The sequence below is a fragment of the Pleurodeles waltl genome, chromosome 6 (assembly GCF_031143425.1).
Source record: "Pleurodeles waltl isolate 20211129_DDA chromosome 6, aPleWal1.hap1.20221129, whole genome shotgun sequence".
In the NCBI taxonomy this organism is placed as follows: Eukaryota; Metazoa; Chordata; class Amphibia; order Caudata; family Salamandridae; genus Pleurodeles; species Pleurodeles waltl.
In genome coordinates, this window is record NC_090445.1 from 1,007,749,065 (window position 1) to 1,007,764,778 (window position 15,714).

General features: G+C 51.4%; 1 protein-coding gene across 1 annotated transcript in view; it reads right to left on the reverse strand.

Annotated features, from left to right (window-relative positions):
- Positions 1–14,471, reverse strand: part of TTC34 (tetratricopeptide repeat domain 34) — a 516,120-nt gene extending 501,649 nt beyond the window's left edge. The window contains exon 1 of the mRNA XM_069239923.1: positions 14,327–14,471. The gene's annotated coding sequence lies outside the window, so the exon portion shown is untranslated. The remainder of the gene's footprint in view (positions 1–14,326) is intronic.
- Between the last annotated feature and the right edge of the window lie 1,243 nt (positions 14,472–15,714).

The following is a 15,714-nucleotide window of genomic DNA, read 5'->3' on the forward strand; positions in this document are numbered from 1 at the left end:
GTGTGTTGGTTAAGTAAAAACTTGGAACACAATCTTGAAATCTCATGACCTTTTGCTAGTGGCCGACAGTCAGGGGTTTCGCGATTGGCTAAGACCTCTCCAAAGAAAAAGAAGGCCATTAGGAGCTAGTAAATAAGGGAAAAGTTCAAGAGTAATTTTCGTAACAAGCAATGGCAAAGCCAACACGTATGGCATTAAAAAGCTTAAGCCATGATTATTTTAATTCGTTTTATTGGAAGCAAATGTCAGAAAATTAAACAAAAAAAATAGAAAATATGCTGCAACCTAAACATAGTGGCCATGTGCTTGCAACAAAGTGTTTTACTTTAAATATAAATTTGCAGTTACTTTTCATTATTGGTGCTACCTCTCACGCAGGTGTAGTTAGAACAGATACATGTAAGCCTTTTAGTTTTAATTGTCATCACAGGAAAACATAATTCTTGTTGGCACACTGAAAATTCACTATTTGCTTTGGATTGCTGTAATCAAAGGACATAGATTAAACGCACACCCGTGACTAAAATAATAAGTATTAAAAATGGGAAGAAGAAAAGCATCAGAAAAGTAAATCATTGTTCCATCAACACTGACACTGAAGTGCACTTCTTTTTAGGCAGATGTGCACTTCTGGTCAAGTAAAGTTCCATACCTCACTGTGCAAAAAAGCCAAGAGGCTGAAGATGACTAACCAATTGCCCAGTGCTATATGCTGTGGTGGGCAAAAGCAAAATGTGAATGGAAGGTATTGAGGCGAAGGGATGATGAAAGCTGGGCCTAATCTCCTGCAGACATGTATACTTTAATTACATAGGTCTGTCACTGATGGCCTTGCTGCAAACTGCTGCATGTTATCTGCATGGCATAGGTTTGAATCCTTACAAGTTTTAATTCAATCCCTGATCCTTTCAAGCCAGATAAAATAGGTTTCTGGAATTAGGCATTTGTGAATGGGCCACGTCAGAGGTTTTTCTTTTAGCCACATTGCACAAAAGAGTGGAAAAACATTGGCTACTTCATGTTAATAGATCATAAAGGTAAAACCTATTGGTTTTGTTAATGTGTGTTTATTTTCTTTCTGTTAAAGCTATGCCGCAGCAGCAAATAAAGCTTTCTTTCGTCCGTGGCTATAGAGAATCGCCAAAAATGCACTAGCAAAGCTAATATGCCTCAGTACTTAATCTGAGCCGATAATTATAGGTGGGGCCCATCAGCACTCATTTTTGGAGCCTGGCACTTGTTTTTTGACAGCCAACTTTAATCAAGAGGAAGAAGGAGAAACCCCCACAAAAGAAGGAAAGGGGGTGAAAGAAAAAAAACATAGAAACAGTGGCAAAGGGAGAAAATAGGGAAACAATTAACAAGCAACAGTGAGATCAATCCGTCAATCAATCAGGGAATACTACTCACCCGTGAAGGTCTCAAGGCGCTGAAGGGGGGGGGGGACTGCTATTGCTTGAAAAGCCAAGACTTGAGATGTCTTCTGAAGGTAAGGAGGTCCCTGTTCTGATGCCGGTGGGTGGGAAGAGTGTTCCACGTCTTGGCAGCGAGGTGCGAGAATGATCTGCCACCGGTGGTTGTTCTGCAGCTGCGTGGGATGGTGGCAAGGGCAAGGTCGGTGGAGCGAAGCTGTCGGGTCGGGGTGTAGAAGGAGTGCCATCTGTTGAGGTATTCTGGTCTGGTGTTTTGCAGTGCCTTGTGAGCATGGGTGAGGAGTTTGAAGGTGATTTGCTTGTTGACGGGGAGCCAATGCAGGTCTCTCAGGTGGGCTGTGATGTGGCAGTGGCGGAGGATGTCCAGGATGAGGCATGCAGAGGCATTCTGGATGTGTTGCAGTCTTTTCTGGAGTTTGGCCGTGGTTCCTGCGTAGAGGGCATTGCCGTAGCCCAGTTTACTGCTTACTAGGGCTTGGGTGACTGTTCTTCTGGTTTCAGTGGGGATCCATTTGTAGATCTTCTGAAGCATGCGGAGGGTGTTGAAGCAGGAGGAGGAGATGGCGTTGACTTGCTGTGTCATAGATAGTGAAGAGTACAGGATGAATCTCAGGTTGCGTGCGGTTCCCAGTGTGGCAGGCCACCAGGAGTCACCCATGTGGAGGGGGCTGAGCCAAAGATGAGGACCTCAGTATTGTCGGAATTCAGTTTAAGGCAGCTGTTCTTCATCCATTCGGCGCTGGCCCTCATGCCATTGTGGCAGTTGGTCTTGGTGGTGTCCTTAGAGAGGGAGAGGATCAACTGGGTGTCATTGGCGTATGAGATGATGTTGAGGTTGTGAGATCCGTCGATGTTAGCGAGCGAAGCCATGTAGACGTTGAAGAGGGTCATGCTGAGGGATAAACCCTGGGGTACGCCGCAGATGATTTTGGTGGCTTCAGAGTGGAATGGAGGGAGACGGACTCTCTGAGTTCTGCCGGTGAGAAAGGAGGTGATCCAGTCCAGGGCTCTGTCGCGGATTCCTGCGTCACTGAGGTGTGTGCGTAGGGTATAGTGGCAGACAATATCGAACGCAGCTGATAGGTCCAGGGGGATGGGGTCCGCGGTTTCTCCATTGTCCAGTATGGTTCTGATGTCGTCGGGGGCAGCGATGAGGGCAGTCTCGGTGCTGTGGTTGCTGCGGACTCCGGATTGGGATGGGTCCAGAGTGCTGTTCTGCTCAAGGAAATGAGTCAGTTGTTTGTTGACAATTTTCTCTATGACTTTTGCCAGGAAAGGGAGCAGAGAGATGGGTCGGAAGATCTTGAGGTCCTTTGGGTCTGCCTTAGGTTTCTTGAGGAGGGCGTTGATCTCGGTGTGCTCCCAGCTTTCTGGGAAGGTGGCAAACTCGACGGAACTGTTGATGATCTTCCGGAGTTGGGGTGCGATGACAGAGCTTGCTTTGTTGAAGATGTGTTGAGGGCAGGGGTCGGATGGTGAGCCAGAGTGGGTGGTGTTCGTGATTTCGACGGTGTCCTTGTCGTTGACGTGGGTCCAGGCGAGCAGGAGGCTGGTGGGTGGTAAGTCTGTGTTGTCGGTGGTTGAGGGGGTGGGGTCTGAGTGCTGAAGCTGTCATGGATGTCTACAATCTTACAGTGGAAGAAGGTGGCTAGGGAGTCGCAGAGGTCTTGTGATGGCGGGATGTTGTTGACGTTGGAGCCGGGGTTGAAGAGCTCCTTGTGGCTGTGCGTGTTGTTGTTGACGTGTTCTTTGAAGGCGGTTTTCCTGGCGGTTCAGATGAGTTGGTGGTGTCTGCGGATGCCATTTTTGAAGGCTGTGTGGTTGTCCAGTGTCTGATCTTGGCGCTACTTCTTTTCGAGTCTTTGGCATGTTTCCTTAGATTCTTGGACGTCGGCGGTGAACCAGAAGGCCTCTCTGTCGGTGCGTCTGTCAGAAGGATTTTTAATCGGGGCAAGAGTGATGGCACTGTCGTCGATCCATTGCCTGAAGTTGGGGGCAGCTGTGTCAGTGTCAGTGGTGTTGATGGGTGGGTTCTGGGAGAGGGTACTAATCAGTTGGTCTTCGGTGACCTTTTTCCATCTGCAGTGGGGAATCCGTTGTGGGTGATGGTGTGTTGTAGGTTTCTCGAAGGAGAAGTGGATGCAGCAGTGGTCTGTCCAGTGGAATTTGGTGGTGTGGCTGAAGGAGACGTGTTTGCTGGTGGAGAAAATGGGGTCGAGTGTGTCCTGAGGAGTGGGTGGGTGTCGTGACGAGCTGTTTGAGGCCGAGGTTGGAGAGGTTGTCGAGCAGGGTGGTAGAGTTGTTATCGTTGGTGTTCTCAAGGTGGAAGTTCAAGTCCCCAAGGAGTATGTAGTCTGTGGATGCAGGTGCATGCGTGCTGGTGACATCAGTGATGGAGTCACTGAACTGCTGTTGTGAGCCAGGAGGTCTGTAAACGAGGGTCCCTCTGAGGGTGGTGTTTGGGTCAGTGTGGATCTTGAAGTGCAAGTGTTCAGTGGTGCTGAGGGTGTCTTCGGTGCTGCCCGTGATCCTGAGGGTGTTCTTGTGGACGGTGGTGATGCTTCCTCCTGGTTTGTTGGAGTGGTCCCTGCGGGTGATCTTGTAGCCGTCCGGGATGGCTATAGCAATGTTTGGCGCTGAGGAGGGGTTTATCCAGGTCTCCGTCAGGAAGGTGACATCTGGGGAAGCTGAGTTGAGTAGATTCCAAAGTTCGATGGCAGGTTTATGGATGGAGTGGGTGTTGAGTAGGATGCATCTGAGATGGTTGTGTCCTGCCTTGGTTGGTGGGTTGTTGGCGTCGAGGGTGGTGAAGATGCAGTTCTGGCAGGAGAATGGTCCGCGGGTGAGCTGCGGGGTGGCTTGATGGCAGGCGGGTGAGCAGCTGATGTTGAGAGCATGGAGGGTGGTGGTGTCATAACGAAGAGGGGTGTAGTGGCAGTGGGGGGGCAAGAGCCAAGGGTTCCGCAGCTGGGTGCGGTTGAGGCATGGATGGGAGCAGACGGGTTTGCCTTTGGCGTGCCTGCGGCTGCCATTAAGTAGGAGGGGAGGACAGGACAGCTGGGAGGCGGGAGCAGGGGCAAAAACAGCATGAAAAAAGGGGCGGGCTGCAGGAGCAGCAGCAGCGGGAGTGCAGCGTGAGAGAGAGAGGAGGGGGAGGGACCGCAGGGGCAGCAGCGGCAGGGGAGAGAGACAGGGCGGAGAGTGAGAGAGACAGTGGAGGGAAAAGTGGAGAAGTAAAGCAAAAGTCAAAAAGAGCACAGAGGAGAGCGAACGGAAAAAAGGGGCACAGGGGGGCAGATATGGAAGAGAGAGCACACAGAGAAAGAAGCAGAGAAAAGGAGAGAGGCAGCCTAGAATGATAACAGAGTTCACCCACTAGACACCAGAGATGAGGCACAGGCAGAAGCCTGCAGTTGGAGGAGGGCCTTGAACTCCTGACAGGGGTCAGTAGTTCAGAGGAACGAGGAATGAGGGCTCTATAAGATATAAAATATATTTGTTACAGCAAAATGTTAATAAAAAAATATAAAAAAAAAAAAAGTAGGGGGGAGGAGAGGACTGCTGGGAGGCGGGAGCAGGGGCAAAAATGGCGTGAAAAAAAGGGGTGAGGCTGCGGGGGCAGCAGCGGCGGGAATGTAGCGCAAGAGGGAGGAGGGGGCGGGACCGCAGGGGCAGCAGTGGTGGGGAAGAGAGAGGGGGAGAGCGAGAGTGAGAGAGAGAGTGGAGGGAAAAGCACAGAAGTAAAGAAAAAGTCCAAAAGAGCACAGAGGTGAGCAAACGGCAAAAACAGGTATGGGGGCAGACACGGAAGAAAGAGCACACAGAGAGAGAAGCAGAGAAAAGGAGGAGAGAGGCAGCCTAGTAGGAAAACAGAGCTCTCTCACTAGACACCAGGGATGAGGAGCAGGCAGAAGCCTGCGGGTGGAGGAGGGCCTTGAACTCCTGACAGGGGTCAGGAGTTCAGAGGAACAAGGGCTCTACTTAGCAGGTGGAGCTAAGGGAGGCAGAGCAGTTCGCTGACCAGGTCAGTGGTATTGCTCAACCAACCGTGCAGTGGCCGGCATTAAGTAGGGAGAGGGGGTTGGAAAGGACAGCTGAGAGGAGGGAGCTGGGGCAAAAACGGCACAAAAAAAAGGGGCGGGCCATGGGGCAGCAGCGGCTGGAGTGCTGTGCGAGAGAGAAGAGGGAGGCGGGGCCGCAGGGGCAGCAGTGGCGGGGGAGAGAGAGAGGGGCGAGGGAGAGAGTGGAGGGAAAAGCGCAGACATAAAGCAAAAGTCAAAAATAGCACAGAGGAGAGCAAACAGCAAAAAGGGGCACAGAGGGGGCAGACACGGAAGAGAGAGCACACAGAGAAAGAAACAGAGAGGCTGCCTAGTAGGAAAGCAGAGCTCTCTCACTAGACACCAGGGATGAGGCACAGGCAGAAGCCTGCGGGTAGAGGAGGGCCTCGAACTCCTGACGGGGGTCAGGAGTTTAGAGGAACGAGGAACAAGAGCTCTGCTTAGCAAGTGGAGCTACGGGAGGCAGAGCAGTTCACTGACGAGGTCAGTCGTATTGCTCGACCGACCGTGCAGCAACTGCCATTAAGTAGGGGGGAAGGTGAGGGGTGTAGCCAAACAGCTAAGATGGCGCACGCTTGAGCGCTCAGCTCCGGAGGGGCCTATAATTAATCAGGTGAAAATTGCTCACAACCTGGACCCATCGACTCCGTAGGTCGGTGCCTGGGAGGACTGAGCCCAAGCAGGTCGTGTGGAGACCCATTCTGGACATCAGGGGGGCACGGGTGTGCCAACATCGTGGGGCCTGTGGCCGGCACTGAAGCCGGGGCCTAAACTGAGCGCCAGAGAGCCTGGGCCTGGAGACCTGAGTGCGTGGTGGACCTGGCCTGCGACCAGAGGCGGGACTGTGTTACAGGGCAGCGGTAAGAGGGGATCCGCTCCTTGTGGGCTGGGCGCAGCTGACCTGACTCGACCGGGCCCGCGGCTGGCGCTGGGGTCGAGTGCGGTGTGCGGCCCGGGTCGGAGGGCGACTCACGCGAGGCAGCGGAGGCCTGCGGAGGGAGCCGGGCCCGAATAAGAACAGGCTGCAGAAGAGGAGGAGGGGTACCCTCCTCCGTGCTGCTGCAACAGCGGAGGGCACGGACTGGCCTCCGAGGAACGGTGGAGAGGGCCGGGGTCGGACCCGAACAGGAATAAGCTGAGAGGTAAGGGTTTCCCCCCCCCCCCACTGTGCCATCGAAATGGAGGAGAGCACGGACCGGAGTGGTGGAAAGGACCGGGACTGGGCCCGAGCGAGGGGGCGCTGTGGGGGGGTGGAATAGCACCCCCCGGCGTCTCTGAAATAAAGAAGGGCACATATCGGTTATCGAGGTGGGGCGGCCCGACCCCATTCCAGCAAGGACATTCACCGGAGAGCAGAAGAAGGAAGGGGGCATCGGCAGGCCCGCGGAGGGGTCCCCAACACCCAACACCTGGAAACGAAGAGGCAGCAATAAAGAGCACGGGCAAAACAGTGAGGAAATGGGTGATCGACCCACAGAGAGGCGACTACTCTGGGTCAGTGCTCTGGCAAGAGCAAACAAAGCAATACAGAGGCACGCGGTGGCATTACAGTGACCAGGCACAACTGATATCGATGGAGAAGCCCTGATCTGGTGGGGTCTCGATGGGGTGGGATCTGGCCCGCGACACTGAGAAGGAAAGCACAGGGAAGACCTTGAATTGGTGGGCCCAAGTAACACAGAACGCTAATCACAGCAAAGACAAGAACAGGGTTCTGAAGGAGACAGCAGCAGGGCCTGGGGGACCCCCTGAATGAGAGACCCATGTGGGAGAGCGGATTGTCTCGAACACGTACACCGATGAGAACGACAAGGGACAACCTGTTGAACTGTCACGGATCGCAACGGTGTTACTCATCCTTTTGCTACAATCGCAGTAAAGTATAGCTAACCTGATGACATCTTAAAACCGACACAGGGCCAAAAACATGGAGCGCCTGGCAATTGCTGAACCCAAGGAGGGGGACCCTCAGAACGAAAGTCCAAGACACCCTTGATAAAATACTAGGGGCAATAGAGGACACTAAAGCCACACTGCAGCATGATATCAACCAAGTAGCGGTGGAGGTGGGACTTCTGAGAGCAGACCATCAGAAACTCTCAGATAGAGTCAGGAAGACTGAAACAACACTTGCGGACATCACCCCCAAGCAGAATGAACTAACAGCCACAGTGGATAGCCTTGTCGATAGAGTTAAACGACTGGAGCAAAGGACGGAAGATGCGGAAGGGAGAAACCGAAGAAATAATGTGCGTGTAGTGGGTCTGCCAGAAGGAATAGAGGGGACGAACATGGTAGCATATCTGGAGGACTGGTTGCGCACAGTGGTAGCGCCGGAGGGCTTGACCCCGTTCTTCACACTGGAACGAGCGCACTGAGTGCCCTCAAGACCCTTCGCTCCGGGCAGACCACCCAGAGCGGTAATTGCTAGAGTACTTCATTATAGAGACAGGGATGCCCTACTCCAAAGAGCTAGGGAAGCAGGCTCATACAGAGTGGCGAACGGAGAGGTGACGCTGTTCCCAGATTTCACTTTTGAAGTCCAGATTAAACGAAACTCCTACATGGCAGTCAAGAAGGCCCTCAGAGCGGAGGAGATCCAATACTCGCTCCTCTTCCCGGCTCGCCTGAGAGTAATGCACAAGAGTAAATCTTTGTTCTTCCAGCAACCAGAGGAAGCGTGGGACTGGCTTGAAGCCCAAGTGATACAGTCGACCCGGAGGACAGAAGTCAATACCAGAGTACACAGGAAACCGAAGAGATGGAGAAGCAGAGGCCGCTCCCGGGGAGGGCCAATGCAGACACAGAAAGAAATCGGACGGCTGGCAGCCCTGGAGGCGGTGGCATCCTTGAGCAGAGAGCCGTCATCTCAAGGGGGGCTCCGGAGTGGAGTCGGATGGCATGGCGGTGTCCTCCATAGGATGCTCGGAGTCCTCGGTGCGGGCCCTGAGGGTAACCCCTCAGACCTCAGACGAACTCTGACAACGGAAGAAGTGTACTGGCCCTGAGGTGAGATGACTTGAGTATATTCAAGGCCCCCCCAGATGTGGCCCCCCCACCTGAATTCTTGACCAAACAGTTAGGATGGCGAGAAGCTCTAAGACTTTATTCAAAATGTTGCACTGTTGCACAGTTTGCTGGGCAACCTTCTGTTCACAAGGCGCCCTGGGGAGAGGGAGTTGGGGTTTGCAGTTATACGGTTTGATGGTACACCGGATGGGCTGGATGGAGAATTACAGACATGCACTGAAAGTTAAGGGGGTTATGTCCGCAGAACGGGATCTGACAAGAGGTAATGCTAACAAGACTGTATATGTCGGAACATACATGGAATATATGTGGTATGGGCTCTCCATCCAAACAACATAGAATACTATCTTACCTGAAACGAAGGTGGGTACACATAGCAATGCTGCCGGAGACCCACTTAATCATGGGAGAGCTAGAAAAATTAAGATGCAGATGGAGAGGACAAGTGTTTGCTACTGGCTACTCAGCATATGCGAGGGGAGCTTTGATTTGGATTCGGGCAGGGGTCCCCTTTGAACTAATATCCAAAGAAGTGGACCAAGAGGGAAGGTATGTGATTGTGGAGGGAAGGCTTAATGGAACCCCTGTGGTCCTGGGTAGCTTGTACGCCCCTAACCAAGACCAAATCCCCTTTATGGCGCGATTGTCGAGCCACCTCACATATCAACAGTTTGGGGGAATATTATTTGGATGGGACTTTAACGGAGTGCTGGACGTGAACTTGGACCGCTCCTCTCCCCCACTCACAGGCGCAGCGACACATAGGATAGCGAAACATTTAAGGGAGTGGATGAAAGCATGGGGCCTCCTAGATGTATGGTGGGAACAGCACCCCACAGACACTACTCATTCTACTTTGGACTGCATAAAGTGCATGCTAGAATAGATAGAGTGATGTGCACAGCAGACTTAGCCCAGAGCATGATTCGTTCGGAATACCTTGCTCGCACTCTGTCAGATCATAATCCCCTGCTGGTCACATGGAAGATGACACTAGACAGACCCCCCGTTCCAACATGGAGACTAACCCCCTCAACGCTAGAAGATCAAGCATATAGAGAGGCCCTCCGTATATATCTATACGATCACATTAGAATTAACAAGGGAACTGCCTCCCCAAGGTCACTTGATTGGGAGACCCTTAAAGTGGCAACTAGAGGCTTTTGTCTAAGTCAAACAGCGGGAGTGAGACGAACACTTGAACAGGAATTAAATAACTTAGAGACGATAATGCATGAAGGGGAGCGCAACAGGGAGACTGGGGGGGGTGGAGCAAGATAAGTACGATCAGGTGCGAAAGTCCTATGCTCAGGTTGAAGAGCAGCTTAGATGTCACAGCCTCCGGAAACACTTGGCCTCACTCCAAGCGGAGGAGGGATGCTCCGGCAGAATGCTGGCATGGTTGGTAAGAGCAGAGGGGGAGAATGCCCCCATCACGAATGTGCATGATAGGTGGGGAGAACGTCTATTTAAACCAGGGCCCATAAACGACGCTTTAAAGATTACTACTCTCATCTCTATAGAGACCCGGGGGAACTTAGGGCGGAGGACTTAGACGACTTCTTAGGCCCACTCCCTCTGACCACACTACCACCTGAGAAACAAGACAGCTTGAGGGGTCCGCTGACGGAGGATGAGGTACAAGAAGCTATTAAGCAGTTGGCCCCAGGTAAGACCCCGGGCACAGATGGGTTACCAATGGATTTTTACAAAAAATACTCCACACTGTTGACCCCCCCAACTAGTGGAAATGTATATGGAGGCGCTGCAACAAGGAGCTTTGCCAGACTCATTAAGAGAAGCTCTGGTGGTCCCTCTGCCCAAATCAAAGTTAGAGGAGGTCTCAGTGACTGACTTTCGCCCGCTATCAATGCTAAATAACGCCTTTAAAATCCTTAGTAAAGCCCTGGCCAATAGATTACTACGTCATATTACCAGGTTAGTACATGCAGATCAAAATGGCTTTGTACCAAACCGCAGTACCTCCCTGAATTTGAGGCGCTTATTCGCTCTCCTGTACATGCCAGAAGAGTAGAATCCCAAGGCGGGGATGCTGCTTGCAGTAGACTTTGAGAAAGCATTTGATTCAATTAGATGGGATTACCTTAGAAAAGTGATGCGTCGGATGGGTATGGGTGAGGGCTGGATAAAGTGGGTAGACTTATTATACTCGGCACCTCTGGCGGGAGTAAGGACGGGCAGAGTGATCTCAGACACTTACTCGATTTATAGGGGCACGCGACAAGGATGTCCGCTGTCACCATTATTGTTCGCCCTGGCCATAGAACCACTTGCTGCTGAGATGAGATGCAGGGGGATGGGCAGGGGAATTGGTTGGGGCCAGTCAGAACATATTATTTCACTGTATGCGGACGACATCCTTATATATGCCAAGCATGGGGATTCAGACTTGCCCTGGGCTTTGACGACCCTAGACCGATTTGGTGCACTATCAGGCCTACACCTTAACAGAGGTAAGACATGTGTCTTCCCCCAATACAAAACCTGGGGCGACCTTCATCTTGCCCGGAGGATTTGGTTTGGTCCCCACACACCTTCACATACTTGGGCATAGAAATATACCACGAGATCGGAGACTTGCGGGACGGGAATATTGGGAGGGCGCTCCGCTCCTTGAGGGCTTCGGTTGGGTTCTGGCGCTCACTAAAATTAAACATAATGGCCAGAATTTCATTGTTTAAAATGATTATGCTGCCCCGCCTTCTTTATTATTTTGCCAATCTACTGTTACTGATCCCACCGGCCTGGTTACGCGAACTGAATACATTACTCAGGGAACTTATCTGGGTCGATGGCCGCAGACGTACTGCGCTTGTGACCCTCTGTAGACCTGCGCTATTGGGAGGCCTGGGGGTCCCTGACTTCAAGACCTATTACTTATCCTGCCAATCCTGCCCAAACGAGAGGGGGTGGGGCCCCCTTATTCTCCGGCTCTACCTCTGACTGTGTTATTAACAGACTCGGGAGAAGAGGGCTTGACAGCCACAGGTCTCAGGACCTGGAAAAGAGCAGGGGTGGAAACGTTGGGTGCCCTCTTCCAGGACGGGGTGCTGAAATAATTTGCTGACCTAGCTATGCGAGAGGGAGTCCCGCCGGGGCAATTTCTCCTATACCAGAAATTAACACATAACTTGCGTGAACACTGGGAGACGGTAAATGCAGAACCCACCACACATCAAATTCTACACCTCCTCTTGACACTAGGAGATGATTCACACTGCGTTGCTAGATTGTACCGAGCCCAACAGGAGGGGGGGGCTTGACCCAATGCAACCTTTAAGAGAGAGATGGGAAAGATCCCTGGAAAGTGAAATAACAGACCCCTAGTGGAATAGAGTACTAGCACACTCCAAGGAGGTCTCTAGAAACACGAGGCTGAGATATACTCAACACAATTACACTCATAGGACGTACCTCACACCACACCGCTTATTCTTAATGTACGAGGAGAAGCCAAGGCACGTCCCAGGTGCAGCAATGTAGATGCAGATTTTGACCACATGGTATGGAGCTGCCCCGAAATACAACGAAGCTGGGGCGGTGTGTTAGCAGATTTAACAAGAGTGATTGAAAGGGAATTGCCCTTATCTCCTTCTGTGTGTCTCCTGGGTAATAGAACAGGACTGCCACGTGGGAAAGTGAGGAGTTGATTCATAAATCTAGCTTTGGTCCTATATAGGAAACTGATAGCAAAAGGATGGAAATCCTCAGGGCCCCCCACGCTCACAGAATGGAGGGGTGAGGTGGAGAAATGGTCCAGAGCTGAATTGCAGGTGTTAAAAGGAGAGTAAGAAAGAGGAATTTGTCAAAAACTCATTGCTCCAGCATGGGAGGAGATATTGACAAAATGGGAGAGGACAGTAAAGAGAGGAGATCTACCCATAGAGGGAGTAACTTAGGAGCTGAAGAGGGGACAACAATAGAAGGAAACAGGGACACAGCACATACACTGGAATGGGATGAACCCGAAGCCCTCACCCTAAACAAGTACTAAGATGGAAATGACCACAGGCACCGGAATAAAGTCCGGGAGCATAAGTGGAGCAATCCATGATAAGTAAAGTTGGACATGGCATGAAAGAGAAACAGTCTTAATTAGGACGATTAACACAGAAGGACCTCACCTAATCCTGAAAAGAGAAGGATAAGTGACTAGCCCCAAATGAGTGACAGCCGATCCACCAGGATACCATCACGTTATAAGTTGAATTTAGAATTTAGTTCGAGGCTGTCCTAGATTGATGAGAAAACCAAAAGACTAAGGATGTGGCACTGATTTATTACACAGACAGATACAGGAGGAACACCAGACCTGAATTAAAGAACACCAGTAACTGATGCAATGTTGCAATGAATTGTGAAATGAGTTATAGAACTTTGCAATGATCTGAAATACTGATGTACGAAATAGCCAATTCTGTAAGATATAAAATATATTTGTTACAGCAAAATGTTAATAAAAAAATATTTTTTTTTTAAAAAGTAGGGGGGAGGAGAGGACTGCTGGGAGGTGGGAGCAGGGGCAAAAATGGCGTGAAAAAAGGGGGTGAGGCTGCGGGGGCAGCAGCGGCGGGAATGTAGCGCGAGAGGGAGGAGGGGGCGGGACCGCAGGGGCAGCAGTGGTGGGGAAGAGAGAGGGGGAGAGCGAGAGTGAGAGAGAGAGTGGCGGGAAAAGCACAGAAGTAAAGCAAAAGTCCAAATGTGCACAGAGGTGAGCAAACGGCAAAAACAGGTATCGGGGCAGACACAGAAGAAAGAGCACAGAGAGAGAGAAGCAGAGAAAAGGAGGAGAGAGGCAACCTAGTAGGAAAACAGAGCTCTCCCACTAGACACCAGGGATGAGGAGCAGGCAGAAGCCTGCAGGTGGAGGAGGGCCTTGAACTCCTGACAGGGGTCAGGAGTTCAGAGGAACAAGGGCTCTACTTAGCAGGTGAAGCTACAGGAGGCAGAGCAGTTCACTGATCAGGACAGTGGTATTGCTCCACCAACCGTGCAGCGGCCGTAATTAAGTAGGGAAAGGGGGGAGGAGAGGACTGCTGGGAGGCAGAAACTGGGGCGAAAACGGCGTGAAGAAAGGGGGCAGGCCGTGGGGGCAGCAGCGGCGGGAGTGCAGTGCAAGAGAGAACAGGGAGGCAGGGCCGCAGGGGCAGCAGCGGCGGGAGAGAGAGAGAGGGGGGAGAACAAGAGTGAGAGAGAGACTGGAGGGAAAAGCGCAGAAGTAAAGCAAAAGTCAAAAAGCGCGCAGAGAAGAGTGAATGGCAAAAAGTGCCATGGGGGGGCAGACACAGAAGAGAGAGCACACAGAGAGAGAAGCAGAGAAAAGGAGGAGAGAGGCAGCCTAGTAGGAAAGCAGAGTTCTCCCACTAGACACTAGGGATGAGACGCAGGCAGAAGCCTGCAGGTGGAGGAGGGCCTCAAACTCCTGACAGGGGTCAGGAGTTCAGAAGAATGAGGGGTCTACTTAGCAGATGGAGCTATGGGAGACAGAGCAGTTCACTGACCAGGTCAGTGGGATTGCTGAGATGAAAAGGCAGGGAGTGTCTGATAGTGGACAAAGGATACATGAGAGGGAAGCAAGACTAGACTAGACACCCTTTATTCGAACCCTAGCATTCATTAGCAAAGGCTACATACAAGGTCTGAACAAAACATTGGGCCCTGGAACTTATCATTTTACAAATAAAGCACTGATACTGAGGACAATCATTTGACAGCCCTGTTAATTTTTAAGTGAGGCTGGTGTCAGACTCCATAGAGTATAGAAAGACAAATTAGACTTACTGATGTCGCAGTGACTTCTGCTTCGGTGCCCTCCTCAGAGTCTTGTCGGTGCCGCGGTGATTTGGGGGTTGCAATCTAGGGTGAGAGCCGGCCAGCTCTCCTGCAAGAGGAGCGCTGTTTATGTTGCCAACATGAGAAGAAACGACGGTCACCTGTTTAGGGAACTACATTGGGGTCCTTTTAAGCGGCAGGGACCTCTCGGTCCTGTTTCAGTCGCTTCTGCAGGGTTATGCTGCTGATCAATAGCAGTACCTGCTTGCTAGAAGAAGCTGTTCTTCCTGCAGAGTGAACTGGTAGTAGTCAATCACAGCGTGGGTGCCCCGTTCAGCAGATGTCAGTTTCACACTATATGGCATGCCATGTACTCTTTAGTAAAGGGTAATGTGTGGGTTAAGACGTTGCCACTCAGGAAGACAGCCTCAGCAGCTCACGTGAGCTAGTTAAGAATGGAAGGAATCTAGTGTCACGTAGCCTGCAAGGAGTGTCACACCCTCTATCATAGCAGGTGAGCAGCCGCCTTTGTACAGGAGGAGACAGTCACCATTGAGCCCCTACCTCAGATCTATGTCTGCGCCAGGAAAGCAATTCATTTTCTGCCTCTGGTTGCAGGGAGGTGAGACAGTTCAGTCTCTTCTGCATGCAGGTGAGACAGTTCCGCATCTACTGCATGGGGGTGAGTCAGTTTATTCTCTTCTATGAGAACGTGAGGAAGTTCAGTCTTTTCTACAGTGTGTGAGTCAGCTCAGTCTCTTCTGCAGCTTGTCACATTAAATAGCCACAAGGACTTGGGTCACTGTTAAACTTTCACGAAGTGAGTCAATTCTTCGTTGAGAGCATTTATGTTGCTGCTGCACAGTTTAGTCAGTCGCAGTCTTTATTGAAAAAGATCTCTCCTCTGGTCTCGGTTTACATGGTTTATAGCAGCCTAATGCACAAAGTTCTATCAGTTTAACTAGGTCCTGCATCTGAGGGTGTCAGTATGAATTTGCTACAGTGAGAAGAGTACCCAATACTTGCAGGAAAGTATCTCACCACTGCAAAAGATCGTGTCTGCTGCTCCTACGTGAAGAGGTCAGACGCTGTTGCAGGGATGTGCATATCTAGACCTTGCAGGACATCGTGGTTACGCCAGCTGCTTCTGCGTGGATAGCGAAGAGGTAAGCTTCGGTCTATTGAGTAGGGAACGTTGATGTTTAGCCCCTTCAGGACGTCGAGTCCACGCCAGTGTCTTCTGTATAGAGAGTGAGAGTTCTGGCGGCAGAGATGTGTCCAGCAGGCAGCTCCTGCGCGTAGAGTAAGGCATTGGCTGCTGTGTCAGCTGAGATGATGCAGCAGCCATGTGCTCTGCTGTCATGACAACAGTCAACACGAACTCAAGCTAGCCTGGA